We start from the raw sequence: 17,970 nt of genomic DNA on the forward strand, positions 1-17,970 counted from the left end.
AGAGCAAAATGTCAATAAAATAATATCATTTCCAACCCCTACGATTTTGCTTCAGATGCTAATTGTAGTTAAATACTTTATGAAGTCTTGTAATCAATGGCAGCAAAAAAGGCTGGAAAGTTATGTTATGTTGATTAAAGCTTGAGAAGCTAGAGCTCACATCCAAAAAAACCCAGTTAAATTGATTTTTCAGTTGACTGAAACCAATAACATAGGTTTTTATAAATCCAACTCACAAGCTTTATTTTGCACTTGCATGTTTACCAATTTTCATTTCAGATGAGGAAATCCATCTCACAGAAAGCAATATGAACCATAAAATGAAGCAAGACACTGCTAGATTCTAAACAGACACACTAGAGCAATGCAGAGCTGCAGGGATCTGATTACAGACTCTCTTCTGCCAGGCAGTCAGCCTCCCACTGGGATGGGGAGCACATCTGCTGGGATGTTCTGCAATAAAACAGTGCTTCTTATGTAGAGCCTTACAGATGTTGCAGGATTATTCTCCCTCAATGCTTCAACATTTTTTCAAAATTTTTAAGCAGAGCATAGCAAGGCATTCACTGTTTAATAACATTCCCTCATGCAATGTGCTCTGTGATTCTTGGATCTGTTGCTTTCCTTGCAAGAGCCAAAAGCCAAACTACAAAGCAATTGTTCTGGGTTGATAGGGAATGTCCTTTATTGCTGCTTCTCAGAGCAGTACCCAGTCCAGCAAGAGCTCCAGCAGACAAAAAGCAAACCCAGGCCTATCTCCTGGAAGACCACATGCAGATGCAGAGAAAATAATTTCAACATTTATTGTTTCTCTTGCTCTGAAGCAGAGCTACAAATAACTGACACCTCACCCATTTTCAAATGAAGCTTCTATAATTACATTGCTATGCCCTATGGAAACACTACTGGGTTTCTCATAGCAACCTCCAATGACTCAGAGAGCCCTGCTCTTACCACAAAATTACTAAGAGCACTACATCCATCCTCAGCAGAAGAGCTGGTCCGTGACTGGCAGAGACACCACTACCACTGGCAATCCAACAGCTTTATGACATCTTGTCTCTTGAGAAATAAAGTTTTATGGCCAAAGTAGCAGTACATTCCATATACAGTAAGGCAGGATTGCTCCTATAAAATCTCTCACACCCCATGATGCCTTGAATGCACACACTACAGAGTCTTTTTAGCAACTCTGTCAGATAGATAAGTACAATTCCTTCCCAAAGGCCTGCAAGACAGCAAACTGTTCACAGAATCCTAAGCTGTAAAAAGACTTCTTAATCTCTGACGCCTGAGTGAGCCACTCCAGTTTCCCTTCCTAGATCCACTTGGCTCCCATCCCTGTTTTCACTGCCAGGTGCCCGTCCGACCTCTCCTCGGGTGGACTCAGTTTCTTACAACACCACAAAATAAATATTTTAAAAAGTGAGAAATATTCTGTGGCTTTAGGGATTTGGATTAAATCACTGATGGGTCAGGTGAGTGTTGGAACTGCAGCTAAGGAGCAGGCAAGAGACTGGGGTGCAGGAAGACCTTTCAGAAACAGAAAGATGTTAGCTCAGCTCACAGAAGTTCCATGGATTCCAGCACCACGGAACTTCACCCATGGGACAGAGCTGGAGCAACTTTCTTAATACTGAAGGGAAAAATAGATTCTTCATAAATGAGAAGGCAAAATTTAACACTACTGGCTTCCAGTCTGTGGTACGACCCCTGAGTGTAGCTCATCTGATGTTTTCCAATCTATTTCTATCTTGCTTCAAAATATTTCTGTCCATTTTTAGTCTGCATTCAAAAAATGAATGGTTAAATGGTCCTTCCTTCTGGAATAATGTTTTCCAAACTGCCATCTATGCCCCACTGACACACAATGTATGCACACATAAAACTGCAAGTGCACAAGGTACCCCGAAGTGTTGTAAGCCCCGGGCTAGAACAAGGCTGAGTCCAGAATCTAATGTCTCTCTAATCTCCAACACTGCTGGGGTAACAGAAAAAAAATCCCCCCAAAAAAGTAGTATTTTAAAGAATTGTATTTTAGGATTATCTTCCAAACGCACAATGGTATCAAGCTACTTTCAAAGGAAACTAGAATTCCATTTACAGAAATCCAAGGTATAGAAGATTTAGAGAATGTCACTAATAAAACTACAATACTAGATGTTTCGGTTTCATATTAATCATGATTTTCATTGAAAATTAATTTGTTGTTAAACAAAAGGAATTATTACCTTTAACTTTTGACCTGAGGTGACTTTTTAGATGCTGAATTACTACATCAGTAGAAATAGCTAATCTCAACATCAATTTTTTTTTTCCATTTTCCAAGAAGAAAACAATCCTTTTCAGTTTCTCCTTGAAAAAAAAACCTGACATAAACTATACTGAAATAAACACAATTTCTCCTCTATGCCTGAAGAAAATCTATTGCAAGCTGACCTGCTCCTTCAGCAAACTGAAACCAGTTATTTACCCAGCAATTTCCCTCCTTTTAGTGATCTGTGGCACTTTTAAAACCTCAGCAAAAACATTTAAGCAATACATACTCACATAATTTATTATTAAAGCTATTTTAATTCAATTTGACAGCTTTTATGAAAGGCTAAATTTACTACAATAGACTAAGACAAAGAAAGTCCTACTTAAAAATAGTATCTTTTTATATCCATTTTTAGCCACCCTGTAAATGTTCTCTAATGCAGCATAGTAAAAAAAGACTTGGCAATGCTATTGCCATAGGCTCCTCTTCCATTACAGACCCACGGCACTTTCATCACAACACTAAAAGGTCCCAAATCTCAGCTGAAAATACTGAGGATAAATCAAAAAAGCCAGATTCTAAAGTGAATTGCACAAGGTACAGGCACACATCCTCTTCTAACCATTCAGCAGCAAACCTGTGAGAGTCTCTACCAGGTACAGCAGGAGAAGACATATTGAAACGACAAAGCCAGACTTCAACAAATTTTGTCTGCTTTACAGACAAAAAAAATCTCTTTGGATGTATTAGTTTTATTCATTTAAAGCTTCAGGAAAAAATAGAGCCTTCATAATTCCAATCTCAACATGCACAAGATTTCAGATGGATGAATATGGCATGAGCAATGCATATATCTTGTCCATAAAAGACATGCTATGCAGAAATTTGTATTTCTACTTCCCCTCATTCAAGGCCACCTACATACGCATATGACAAGAAAAATTGCAATGGTTATCTGCCAAACCCTGCAGTGTCATATGGCAGCAGTGAGCCCATCTTTAGAAGCTGGCTCTAACCTCACCAGTGGCTGATGTGCTCCCCTCCAGCTGTGACATCAGGTCAGGACAAGCATTATCCCAGTCATGCAGCTGATGGCAGAGCTGGAGGAAATCCCTCTAAGAGGAAAGCAAAGACAAAAGGAGCAAGCTTCCTTCTGGGAAAATGGGATGAATTAAGGAATTTTCATACTGGAAAGAGGCAGGTGGTTCACAAGGTAAAAAGAGCACCAGAGTAACATGTGGAAGTCATGCAGTTTCATTTTGAAGCCATGATGCTCAAGTTCTTGGCCAAAAGGGTCAAATCAAACTTCAGGCATGGTATCAATTACCTGGACTGAGTAAACAGGCCAAGAATCTGTACACACATGCTCTAACATGACATCAGCCATCTAGCACAAGGGATGTTTAATTAGCTAAGCAGGGATGCAGGGTTTGAGGGGAAGGGAAGTGCGAGAATCTGTGCCCTTCAGACCAGTAACAGTGTTTGTAAGACACTTTTACACTCAAAAAACTCCCAAAGAAACCCACCATCACCCAAAAACAAACAAACAGACAAAAACCAAAACAAAAAACCCAAACACACAAACAAAAAACCAAACCCAAACTATACAGAACCAAGTTGCTGATGCATTTTCATCAGCATGCTAATGAAATGCTACATTGTTTTACATGAGAAATTACATGTCCATAAAATCCACTATGCAAGACAGTCCTGTTTCCATAAATCAGATACTAAGTTCACATTGGGAGATAGGACTGTTTTATTTAAAAAACAATGTACAATCAGCAATTAAGCAAAACAGAGGAAAATGCTGAAGAAAAATTTAGGAGGGCAGTGATTCCCATCATATTAATTTCCTAAAGACTCAACTGATAGAAATATATAATAGGTGTTTGCCTTAAAAAATTATACAGATTGCATGCTCCTAAGAGAAGAGTGTTATCCTCATGCTGGATTCTTTCCAGACATATTTTTGGCTACTACTGTAACCACAAACACAGCTGGGGGAACAGATTAGGACACACAAAAACACCTCTCTGACAACCAATATATCTGTCTCAACCCAAAACCTGTGTACCTTTGTTTCATTTTCATTTCTGCATGACACAAACATGCAATAACAACAACAACAACAAAACAGCAGTAGAAAGCAGGAAGAAATCTTTCCAGTTGAACAACGCCTAGGTTCAGCAAAACATGTCTTTATATTCTCAAGCCATGAACACACCATGATACCCTGCTGATTGTGGGTATCACCACAAAGAGTCAGGGCATCTGACCAAAGGATGTCACCACACTGTTATACACAACCAATTTCTATGACACAAAGGACCTAACAAGCACTGACAATCAACAATGCTTTTCTAGCTGAGAAAGCAAACTGCAGTGTGGCAGTACTTTCAGGCTTTCCACTGCCATCATGCTAAGAAAGAGACAATTGTCCCAAGGCAGATTTAGACTTATCACCAGCATGAGAGAATGTCTTGTTTATAATCAGTAAAGATTTTGAATCTAGAGGGGAACAAAACAAAAAAAATTAAACAGAGACTAAACAAACCTACTTGAGGAAAACCTGTCCACTTTGTTACTAAATGCTAGAAAAATTCTGCAGAAGGTACTGCATGTGAATGAGTGCTAGAGCAAATAATTCACAATTTGAAGTATCTTATTCATTAAGCCTTTGATCCTTAAAATAGTAGAGAGAATGGTCCAAAAACCTCAACATTAGAAGGGAAACTATGGCTTTCAGAGCAGTGTCTATACACCATTTTTCTGCCTAAATACTGTTTTGGCCAGAGTTCTGGGCCTGAAATTTTCTAAAACAGTGAACAAAAGGTCTCTGGCTCTCAGTTCACAGCAAGTGTGCTGCAAAGTGCACTAGAGAACCTAATGCTGCCAAACAAGCTGTGCACTTCTTTGAGTTTCATTTGGTATGGAATCCAGCATTTCCCCCAACTTCTCTCTCCCTGTTATCACCTATTCTACTTTAGAACAGACAGCTTTGAAATATCCTGCAAGAAAAGCTTGAAAGAGAAGACCTGAGTACTATGGTACAGGCCACCTCACAAACATCACAGTCTAAAGAGCAAAAACCTTAACAGTCTCACTTTGAGGATCTGTGCACATTATCATCCACACAGCCACAGGAGCCTGTCCTGAAAGAACAACTCAAAAATGCAGAGGGGAAAAAGGAAGACAAATGACAGTGCTATCATCTTCTGATGAATTTAAAACCCTCAGAGATCCCTCAATTTACTCAGTTACTCAAAGAATACAAGTAAATCTGCAAAGGCAAAGAATAAGTCCCTCAAAAAATAGAAAGAAAAAAGGATAGGTGAACAAGAGATGTGAACAAAGAGAGGTAACAAGTAGCTCAAGGTGAGACACACAGGAAGCTTTGCATCACAACTTGAGAAACATAGTGAAGAAAATCATCAGAGGAGAATGTGATTTTGTTCATTGCATTTTTCATGGCATGTTTCATTTGTTCAGGTGAATTTCTGAACAAACATTTGCACCTAAACACCCATAAACCACAAAAAGACCTTCTTGACTTTTCCTACTCCTCTCTGTGACCCGAGGAATTTTATATTTGCCTCTTTGCCTGGAGTACAATTCTCTTCTTCACTAGGTCTCTGCCTATATCCAGGCACACAAAAACAGCAGGCCTATTAACAGTGGACTGTGTGAGAGCAAGCCTCCTACCTACATCATGAATTTACATCTTAATTCCTCTGAAAACACCACTTTAATGTAAGCACTCATCTTCACATATAATCCAAGGACAGTGCTGTGTGGAATTTCAGACTACATAACCCTCATGTTTCACTTTCATCTTAACATTGACATTGATAAATTGTGTTGTGCATATTGTACACTGCACTGTCCAAAAATAAATCTGAGGCATAATAGCTGAGTTAAGTATTAAAGAAAATTGTAACTGGAATTAGCAGTCTGTTCTCCAGAAACAATCCCAAACAGGTAGGCTAAGACTATCCAACAAAAGAGCATCCTTGCTTTATTTGTACTGCTTGAGTAAATACAAACATTGCTAAAGGACTGTGAAAATGAAAACTCCCACAACCTTACATAAATATCTGCAGCCAAAAAGCGTCTCTAGGAATAAAGCTGAACGCTCCACAGATATGGTTTCGATTACATAGGGGTGAATAAAATGCACTAACCTCTTCTCACAAATACACCCTTACCAATGAATGAGTGATAAAGACTTGTCACTGCTAACTCCCAAAGCTCCCAACACACAGTACTCTCAGCAACGCTGTGGACCCTGGGATTCACTGTCTGCTACAAACACGTGGAGGAATTTTTCAGTATAAGTGCACTTCAGTGGATATGTTCAAATACATACTCTGTCTGGGTACCTCATCCAGCCATGCACTTTTGCTAGCATTAATAACATTTGGAAGTATTGTAACTTTAGCAGTGTTGTTCTGATGGTTTACAGACATTAAGGGGTAAGCCAAGAGCTTACAGTATCAAGAATCAACAAGGAAATAAGGAGTTGCATAACTGTACTGATAGTTTCACCTGTCCCATTTCAGGGCCCTCTTTTTCTACAACCTTTTTAGCTTAAGGTGTACCTAGACTAGTCATCTTCAGTTGAATGAACATTTGGCTCTATTCCAACTACACCATGATTTCTTTTAACATGACGCTGATATTTTGAACCCTTTTTCCAGTGTCCTAGGAGTGCTCTACTAGTGTCAGTGATTCCAAGAAAAGTAGTAAAATAGCATCATCCCCATTATACTGCTAAGTAAAAGACAATTTAAACATCTCAAGGCAGTACACAAGCTTATGGCAGAACTGAGAGAGAAGTACAGGAGTTCTGCCTCCTAGTCTGCTGCTGTAATCATCAACTAGTGAAAAAAAAAATCAAAATTTAGGTGTTATTTTAGACTAACATAGGATGGCTTTGGTTTTTTCCTAAATTATCATTTCATCAGAACACCCATTTGCATGAGGTTCCAATTGTTTTTTAAGTTGTTGCACTCACATGGCAGCAGCCTCCTACAAGCTACTTCACCTTCCCAACCACAAGACCCACAAGTAAACAACAAACAAGCTGAGGCAGAACCTCAAACACACCCTTAGGAATTACTGGAATACCTGAGGTTACATGAAGATAAGCATGGCTTCCCTTACAAAAACAATTCTGAAATCTGATCCAGAGGATGCATGCATTTATCTATTATGAAGGACTGGAAAATAAGCCAAAATTCCTTAGGACATCTCAAATGAAGGTAAAACTCTGAATCTAAAATGAAGTAAAAACAGGGCAGAAACCTTCTCTAAAAATAGATCTTGCTGTGCAGCCAAGTATGCCTGCATGCAATTGTTACTTATTCTTAAATTTGAGTAATTTTCCAGGTAGGTTTCTAGATCAGCTAACAGAATGAGGTGTTTCAAAACTCGACAAAAGAAACGCCCAAGATTTGTCTCCTGATCACATTTTCTATAAAGATGCAGAGGGAATCAGGAAGCAATAACAAAATGCAGTCTCTTGCCTGGCATTCCACAAAATCACAAAATTGTGAATTTCAATGAAGGCAAAGACAGTAACAACAACCAACACCCAGGAAATACGGTCCCAACTCTTAACCAGAAAGACTGGAAGAAACTGCCCTAAACATTGAAAAATAATTTGAAATCAAAACCATAACAAACAAGCAATTGAAAATACATTTAAACAATACACCATACACGCCCCAAGCTCACAACAGCCTAACCAAGAGCACAAACTGAAAGAACTCATGTACTCCTTAGGAGGTTCTCCAGTGCTTTCTCCATTAAACCTCCATGACCCCAAGCCTGTTCTTATCAAGTGTTATCACCCCACACGTGGATGGGTGCACTTAAAGATGTCATTAGGGACAATCAGAACAGAAACAAAACTAAGCAATGTCAGCACTTAGGGATTTTCCATTCAGTCTTTCCACACTGGTCCTGCCAGTGAAAAAGGCAACAACCCAAACCTCTGAGAATACTCCAAGGCAGAAAAGTTATTCACAGCTTGAGCAAGTGTTGAGCTCAGAAAGCCCTGAAATTTTAAGCCTCCACACCAAGAAAACAAAGCAGAAGTAAATGTAAGTGAAAACAGACAGCTGCACATCACCATGGACACTCAGTCATCAGGCATGGTATTTGTCAAACCTGAAACAATGCCCCTGGAGGCAAATCAGGATGATCCAAATCCTATCTGTCCCAGTCTATCTTTCTTAACAAAAAATTGACAACTAATAGCCTTCTCCTCCTGAAGGCAATATAAAATTTTTATTATAATTTCCCATGCAAAGGTAATTTGATTTTTTTAGGAGAATTTACATTAAACAAATGCTGGCTATTTCTTGGTTTTCCCTGTGCATCCTTGGATGATAAGGATGGACATAATTTCAAATTCAAAGGAGGTAACAAAGTTTTCCTAGTATTTCTGGAGCTTGAACAAGTAATACTATGTTAAAACTGCAAGAGCTTGTTCTGGCATCACAGCACCAGACAATCAAATCACAAATATTTTCTCTCAAAGCCACCAGAAATATTTAAAGCAAACTCCAAAGGGAGAAGGGGAAGAGAACTATCCAACTTTTGGAACACAAGCTTCCTATGACAGAGACAAAAGACTTTACTGTTGCATCTCATGGAAATAGAAGACTATCTTTTATAAAATCTTGCAGCATTAATGGTAACTTCTAGCCCAGAACAACCACCATTCATTCAGGTCACCCGCTTTCTGCATTAATAACTGCAAAACAGACCAATACATCACTGAAAATGAAACTGCATTTTAAGAATTTTCTGTACATCTTCTTCCTCACTCTCTCTTCAGTGGTCTCGCATTTAAATCCTTGGAAGAAAGAGCAATTTCCAATTCCTTTATTAATAAAAGTAAGTACTAGTTTGGGGAGGGGGGAGATGTCTGTTATTGCCTTCTAATTCATGACAACTAAGGAAACAAAGTCCTCTGTAACTCCTTAAAAGGATTTAAAAGATACCATGCAAAAGCCACAGCAGCCAGACTCTAAAATCCTTTCTTTAAAAAGTCATTGTGCATCCTACCCATGAGAGCCAATATGGTTATTAAATTCTCATACTGCTTCACTTCACCCCTCTCTGCACCTCCACCAACTCTCTGTCATCCACATGTTGGTTATTCATCCATTGGATATGGGTATTTTTTGACAGAATATGTTTTCCTAAAGGACACAGTCAGCAGTTTGCTGCTGCAAAGTATATAATACACAGTTCTCATGATAATATGTGGATGACATGTGACTGTACACTTCATCTTTGCTAGTTTACTTATGTCTTCTTTCTATGTTCATCTCCTCTGTAGAAGAGCATACCAGCACCTTTCTGATCAGACTGCAGCATGAAGGCTGAGGTGTTTTCCAGGAGATGCTGCCACTGCACTCATCCAGCAGGAGCCCCTGAGGCCTCTGGATGGAGGGACTAATACTGTACAGGCACACTCCTAGCACAAGTACTGAGCTCAAAATATACTTTTTTTATACAGTATACTTTCCTCAATCTTATTACAGGTCCAGTGAACAGACTTTCAAATTCAAAAATTCTCTTTGCAACACTGAGAAATAATTTGTATTGGATTTAATACATGTTCCACAGGGTTATTCTACTGGTTTAAAGGAAGGCAGAACGTTTCCTCAGTGGGCTGGCAAAATCTGGAAGGAATGCACCTCTAAAAGGTCAACTCAGAGAAAGAAGACTTAATCCTATGATTTGTATTTGCTTTTAATGGAACCCTATTGCTGCATCAAAGCTTTGGCTGTTGAGAGAAAGAGACTAATTCTTGCTCATAATGCTCTGCTACAATTCACCATAAGACTTCGTCTAGGTATCTTCAGAACAACCATGTCCCTTCCCCCGCTGGTCTAATCTATTTTTAATCTATTTCATATCTTCATCTCCACTTTGGAAAAACAGCAAATGGTTCCAAACTGCATACCTGTAACATGAGCTGGTTTAATTTTATCCCTTGATCATTCATGCAAGTTAGCAGATTTTCACTGCATAGCTTCCCATGTCAATATAAAACACAAATGCATTTATTTAATTGTCCCCTAGAATTCAAACACTTTAATTGCTATAGCAAATTGAATTCATAAACACTTACAGGACAATGGAAGGTGTAGCCCCATTTTCTGATGAGAAACTAAAAAAGCAGAAATACATGTATGTATGTTCCATAAAGGATCCTCTGCCTTAAGCATCAAACATCATTAAAGATCTTCTAACAAACTCTACCAGGTAAGAGAAGGAAACAGAAATCCAAAGCAGGGATAAGTCCACATCAAACTAGAAAAGTCCTCAACAGACTCCAGCCCAATCCAAGCTGGGAAATGCAAATCAAACCCTTTTGACTTCCATTGTTATTTCTTTACAGATTAAGTGAAAGTTCCTTTACTGACCATAGGAAAGAGCTATTTCATTTACACATTGTTCTGTTTCCAAATTATTCAGGAATGTCTTCTTTTTTGCATGACTAATGGGACAAATATGCACATGATACCAGTCTTCTACTATGCAACTATAGAAAGGCCAGCTTTTTATGCCCACAGTGTTTCTACAGACAGAATTCATATACAGTAGATAGGAACCACACAGTCTTTACAAAAACAGAAACATTGTTAAGAGCAAAACTATAAGAATTTCTCAGGTTCCATGTTAAGATGAACGGACTTTACTCAAAGTGAAAAGAACTTTTATGAAGAGTCCTTTCTATATATTTCACAGCAAACAGGAGTTTGCATACAAGGCCTGATATTCCATGTGTTCCACATCAAGCACTCAAATTTATCCATGAACGTTTCTTATAAAATTTTACAAATTGAAAAAAACAGGGGTTTACATCAAACAAATTAAATGCATGGAAGATTTTAACTCTCAAGCTGGCAACAGACAAATTAAAAATGTACATGTTCAACTTTTGTCATTCTTGTGCCACAGGATGCTGCAGATGCTAAAGCAATCAAGGGTTCAAAAGAAAGATGGCATAAATTCACCACAACTATTAAAACACAAATGATTAAATACCTGCCCACAGAGCCCTAAACTGCACCCTGCTAGAATGCAGTGACACTTCCCTTCAGACACTCAGCTATTTGCACACCCTATCACACTCTGCCCTGGGCATCTGCTATCATTCACTGTTAAAAACAAGATACCATGCAGAAACACCTCTGGTCTCAGCTGATATGCCATTCATAGGTCCATATTTTTGTGCCTGGGAAAAAAGAAGGTACAATATCTAAAGCTGGTTCAACACCTACACTGTTCAAGTCCCTCATTTCCAAACACTATGTAGGGCACTTGTATGGCAGCCAGGATATTTATATAGTAACAGTTCTTAATATACTTACATGACTCGTGAGAGCTGGGGAAGACACCACAAGTATGTAACTCTTCCTCCCTCTCCCTTAGCTGAATTCACTCCCCCTTAAAAGTTTTGCTTAACACTTAAAATAGCTTTATGAGTAACATTTTTTCTATTTTTATACAACAGCAACTATTACCCATACCCTCTATGATCTGCAAGACAGGATTTGTGTTAGTCAATCTACCTTCTGTGTATTAATCAGATTTTAGATAGGTAGATCTCTAGGGTTGCGTTTCATTTCAGTTATTTACAACTGAAAGGATTTCATAAAAGTCATCCCACCATTCCAATAGAATAGAGAGATCTGTTCTTTATAAAGCAGAGACAGCAATAACATTGCTACTAATGCTTGCATGCTCAAAAGACCAAGGTTCCCTTTGTATTAGATACCGTATCCAAAAGAGAATAAAAGTGAGAGTGCTTTCTCCCTCATTTAAGAATTTTGTTAGTTATGGTCTTTCCCCAACTAAAGAGTCTCCTGTGGACTGTGATCCATCACAATCACAGCAGGCAGTCAACCTTTGCTTTTCCCAATAACTTTACTTGCTACTTATCTTCAAAAACACTGCTCTTCTATCATATTCTTGCTATACATGCAGACAGATTCTTTTCTTGCATATTGTGTCCAACATTTATGGCTCCTTTTCGTGTCTTTTGTCTGCTTAAGTGGTGCCAGAGACCCCTGGTAAAGTACTTGTACCAATTCTCTTTAAATGGCTATATGCACGAATTTGGCCACCTTTGAAATGTTCAAACTAGTGACACAAGAGATAAACAAGGATTTTATTTAGAAAACAGTTCAGCTGCTAGATATTTGCTTCAGAACAAACATGTCCTGAAAAGAGTGTTTTCAAAGGAGAGGAATCTATTCCATGGCACATACAAAGCAGAGGAGGAACTGATAGGATGGATTGGTGTGAGTATTGAGAAATGCTAGATCTTTCTATTCTAATGGGAGAGTCAGCCTTCAAGTGAATGTTTTGCAAAGAGTATTTTGCACTAGACAAGGATGTCAGAGACTACTCAAACCCAGGGCACAGGAAAGTGTATGACTACCAGCTGGGTCTGTTAGCTCCCAAACTATGCAGAAGGCAACAAAGGACCTCCACAGCACACAGCCCAGCTTTCCACTGGGAGGTTCTCCAGACCAGATCTGATCTACTACAGCTTTCAAGGATATGGCACCAAGCACAGTAATACTGAGGCCTTGCACGAGTGTGAGCACAAAGTGAAAACTATTATTGTGAACCACTTAAAAGATACTAAAGTTTTAAATACTGCAAAATGATGTAAACAAAGGCATTAATCAAAAATTACACAATAGAGAAACAATGGATCAAATAATAAAAGCATGGATCAAAACAAGAGTCAAACAAAAACAATGAGCACAGCAACAGGCAGTTTCTTGAAACTGGACTTCTCAAAACATTTCCTCTTGGACCTTTTTCCAAATAATCCAAAGCCACACAAATCTAAGTGAATCTAGATGCAAGTCTGCCAACAAGGCATTGTTTCTACAGAGAGCCAACCATAATCACTGACTAAACCTGCCCAACTTCTGACAAACATTTTATTACAGTAGCTAAGCCTTAAAAGGTTTACAACTGAGATCTAAGTTACAGATCTTCTATAACTTCTTCTACATCTTCTTAGATCTATAGTTATAGCTTCTGTTTCTTGATAGCACTGCACTGTCTAGAAATAGTTTCCATATTATTTAGCATATATTACACTATACAGTTTTCAAGTTATAATCTTTCCATTATCAAATTTACCATACATTTCCTAATTTGTATTTTATCCCTAAATGACAATGGCCTAATATAGTATCTTGAATTTTAGAAAAACCAACAGCTTTTTGTTTTATTTTCCAACTATCAACCCATCATAAGACCTCAAGTCCTAAGCAACTATGAAAATGCACTAATAATGTAATTAGTAATAATCAACTGCACATCCCAAGTTATAGAGACAGATGGAAAACAACTTAAAGATGTGTACTTCACATTGCTAGCATCAGAAGTTGTTCTGCCACTAGATGCATTACAAAAGTGAGACACTGATAGCGACCCTAAAAAATGAAAGATTCTGTACCATTTCTACCAGCTCTATCACAGTAGAGATGAAGTAAAACACATAAGAGGATGCTGGCCATGTACCTCACTCATTCACACACACTTTTTTTTATCCTGATCGATATCAAGAGACATATGGACAAACTCTCTGAGCAGCCAAGCTCCCTGGGAACTGAACTAGAGACATTCACCATTAGTACCTGGATCACCTTAACAGGAACTGTCCTGAAACATTTCCTAGCTCATCAATGAATTCAGTTAAGCCTTTGGCAAGGTTTATTCTGACACTAGGAAGAGAAGTCTGTCCTCCATAAAGCATAGGCTTAGCTCCCAACACTGGCATGGAAGGTATGGTATGAAATTACCTCAGTCCTCATTAAATGAACAACAGAAACAGAAAGGTGAGTTTGTTGGGGTTTTATTGTACAAAAAAAGAACTAAATCAAAAAGTCTGATTTTATTATTAGACCTTCATATAGAGCTTCTTATAGCAATCACAGCAGACAATGATCTCTTTATGAGCATTAGATAACATAATAATTACCCTAAGATAAGAAGAGAATAATTACACTGAATTCTTTTGCAAGATGCTTTGAGACCTACTAATGAAAAGCAATGCTAAAAGCTGGATATTGTAAGTATGCTTAATAATTACATAAAACAAGTACAACTTTTTCTAAAGGCTAGCTATAAACAAAACTGATTTTATTTGAAAGTTCAGCTGAATCAATCAATTTTTTGTGATAAAAATGAATAAGCTGCACTACATCAGCTTTCTTGGTGCAAGTTCACAATAGAACCATTTAAATCTATTCATTGCCTTACTGAAGGAATTATAATGAATATTTCAAGCTGTCCACCACAGGCTCAGTATAGTTCAACATGAGTAGGGTTTTCATAGAATAATGAATGTGTTAAGGGTTTTACAATAAACATCTGTTGACTAGGTGAGAAATCCAATCTGTTGTCAGAAGCAGTGATGCAATGTACAAAAAAAAATAAATTGTCTTTCTATGAAAATCATTCATAACAGTTACAGTTGTCAGTTTTCTAAGCTATTTTTAATCTTATAAATAGCTATCTATATATACTATCAACCCACTACCTCCTTTCAGCCCCCAAGAAACTGCTAATGACCTTCTTACAAAATTCCATTGGGGGCGTGGGGGAATATGCAGTTTTTTGAAATAGCTCTACTTTGCCTGACATTCCCACTGCCTGTGAAAAATGAGGCCCACTCGCACAAATGTTCCTTATAAGAGCAATCAGGTTAGAAACTGCTGGCATGAAGCTATTTCTTGAATTAGGATTACAGGATCAAGCTGATAGCTAGCATCCCTGGGGATCACCATGATTTTGCTATTGTGGAAAAATCTGTGATGGTATGCTCAAAATAATTTTACCAGAAATCTTGACACAATGAGACAACAATTTAAGTCTTTAAGCTTAAGTAGAAACAGTTAAATGTTAGTGGTTCATATGATTGTCTCCAAAGCTGTCAATACTGTAATATGGCAAAACACTTGCTATTTTGACACAGCTCTTACTATACTTCATTTTATTAAACAGATACCATAAGATTCAAATTTTGCAAATTATTTGTAAAAACAAATATTAAGAAACGGTTTTTTTATTTACAGTTTTCATAGATAGAAAATATCCATTGCAAATACCCCTTACCTATTCAAAACACAGGATGTTGCCCATGAATCAGTAATCCTTGGACAGGCAAATTTAATCCTGACAAAATGAAACTACCTATGACAATAACATGAGTGCAATTGTATTTTTTTAAAGATAAACATTTTCTATTAAGAGGCCTTTCTTTAGTTCTTGTTTGAAAAACATGTATATCTAAGCCACGGGCAAAAAAGGACTCTTAAATACAAAAACATCACATTTGACTCAGGCAATCCCTTAACCTCAAATTGCTGGAGGCCTGGCTGGTTTCCCAAAGAATCACAGCACGCTCACCCTGTTGTTATGGTGTTTCCTAAGCATCTGCTATGTGCCACTTGCAGAAACGGCAATCCAAACAAAACAGACCTTTGATCTCACCCCATACAGCTGTTTTTAATCGCCTGTTCTACTGCCTCAGTCAAATTTAAGCGCTGAACTGGTAAAGGATTCCTGCACTTTTTGGGAAGCCTTTCGGGAGCCGAGGTGCTGGAACACGTTCGCGCACAGACGCTTACGGCAAGGTACGGCGAGAAGCCACAACACAAAGAACGCGAAGGAGTTGCGCTCCCGAGGCGGCTCCGGGCACATCGCGGGCACGGCTGCGAGCCGCGCGCCCCCCGCCACCCCCAGCCCCGCTGAGGCGGGGGCACGGCGGGCACGGAGCGGGAAAGGGAAAAAATGGAAGAAAAAGACAAAAATATTTACAAATGGCAGCGCTACGGGCGGTGCACGGAGAGTCACAGGTGATGCCGGAGCCGGCGCTTCCCTCCCCGCCGCCGCCGCCCGGGGCTCCCGGACCCCCCGGTCGCTCCTGGAGCTCCGGGGGAGGAAGGGCGGCACCACCCCTGCCCCACGGCCCGGAGCCGCAGGTGCACGGGCAGGACGGGGGCTCCGGCCGCCTCCCGCCCGCCTTCCCGGGGATCATCCCGGCGGGCGCGGGGGAGCCGCGGCGGGAAGGACGCGGCACACGGCGGACGCGCACGTCCCGGCGGCGCAGCGGGACCCCCCGCCCGCAGGGAGCGGGACCGCCCTGCCGGCGGCCGGCGCCCACCGGAACAAAAGGAAAACAGCCCCGGAGCCGCTCGCGGCCCCGCACAGCGCCCGGCCCATCCCGCCCCACCTCCCGCACTCACCTCGGCGCGGCAGCGGCGGCAGAGCGGGCGGCGGCCCCTCGCGCCCGCGGGCTCCCTCCCTCCCGCTCCCTGTTCCCCTCCCTCCTTCCCTGCCCGCCCTCCCGGCTCCGTCTCTCACCGCTCCCGGAGCGGCGGCGGCGGCGGCTGGGCCCGGCTCCCCCGCCACGTGACCCCGCCACGTGACCGCCGCCCTGCCCCGGCCCGGCTCCGCCCCCGCCGCCCGCCCGGCCGCGCCGGGATGGGCCCCGCCGGGATGGGCCCCGCCGGGAGCGGGGCTGCTCCGCAAGCCCGGCCCGCGGGACCCGGCCGGGCCACGGCCGCGGCGTGGGAACAGCTCGTCTGACGGGGGAAAATATCCCTGTGCCCCCCCAGCCCCTCACCGCCCGCTGAAACCACAATAGCGGGCGTGATGTGCCAGCAAAGCGCTGAGAGCGGGCTTGCCCCTCCTGCCTTCAGGGCTGAGAAAGAAGGAGAGTAAGTGGGTGCCGATATCTGGGGCATCGAGCCCCATCGTGTACTTCGCACTCCTCCCCGCAGGAATAACAAGCGCGGTATTCCTGCATTTTTGACTCGCACCAAACACAGCGAGCGAAAATTAACTGTGCTGACCAATGTTCCGTGCTAAGCGTAACCTTTGGTCCCAGAAAATAATGCTTACAGTAATGGGTCACGGGGGTGTCTTGTCGGAGAGAGTGCCTTTATCCTTCAAACTTGGAAATTCGCGATACAGTCCAGAGATACCAACACTACAGGACCTGGGGGAGCCTCGGTAAAAGCAAACTGTGATGCTGTGCTCTGCTATCACATTCAATGCACATTCACTTTCTTCAGAAAGGAATGACAAAATGCCTGAACATGAAAGGTGTGAAGCACTCAGTAGTTTAAGAAAACCTCGAATGAACTGCAATTATCAGCTCCAGAAAAGCCATCCAAGGGATAGTACATGGGGAGCAGGAAGTGAAAAGGCCCTGGCCCCTGCTGGCTTTAGTACACAAAACTTACAGACCATTTCAGAAACTAAAAAGGTACATATTTTTCGCACCATTGCCCAAAGCTCCACGAGGATTTTATCTTACAATCTATAGCAAGAAGGGGACAAACTTTGTGCCAGAAGACCAGCTACATGTGCAAAAATCTGAAAGACTGAAGCCTGAGATAATGTGTTAGAGTTGGGTATACATTTTGTCTGTTAATGAAATTCTCATTTAGAAAAAAAGTTGCTTTTTATTGAAGATTTTCAGTTACACTACAGAGCTAAACCCTGGGACGCCCCTTAAAAGATCCTATAGCTAAATAAATAAAAGCTGTCAGCCTCAATTTCTGGGTGCATTAGAGTTGTTATCAACTGGTGAGCTGTGAAGACCAGGTTCTTCCCTGAATTGCTCACTGGATATTTTCACAAGACAG

The 17,970-nt window shown here is 40.7% G+C and overlaps 1 protein-coding gene across 3 annotated transcripts in view; it reads right to left on the reverse strand.

The window, feature by feature from the left end:
- The window catches only part of TULP4 (TUB like protein 4), a 143,086-nt gene extending 126,368 nt beyond the window's left edge, over positions 1–16,718 (reverse strand). For 2 of the 3 annotated variants that reach the window (XR_008483188.1, XM_054279318.1), the window contains exon 1: positions 16,564–16,623. The gene's annotated coding sequence lies outside the window, so the exon portion shown is untranslated. Of the gene's footprint in view, positions 1–16,563; positions 16,624–16,681 lie in introns of those variants that run through there. The other variant, XM_054279319.1, reaches the window with a different exon arrangement.
- Between the last annotated feature and the right edge of the window lie 1,252 nt (positions 16,719–17,970).

This window comes from Melozone crissalis, unplaced genomic scaffold (genome assembly GCF_028551555.1).
Source record: "Melozone crissalis strain CALT ecotype California unplaced genomic scaffold, PUWL_Pcris_2 ptg000027l_1, whole genome shotgun sequence".
NCBI lineage: Eukaryota > Metazoa > Chordata > Aves > Passeriformes > Passerellidae > Melozone > Melozone crissalis.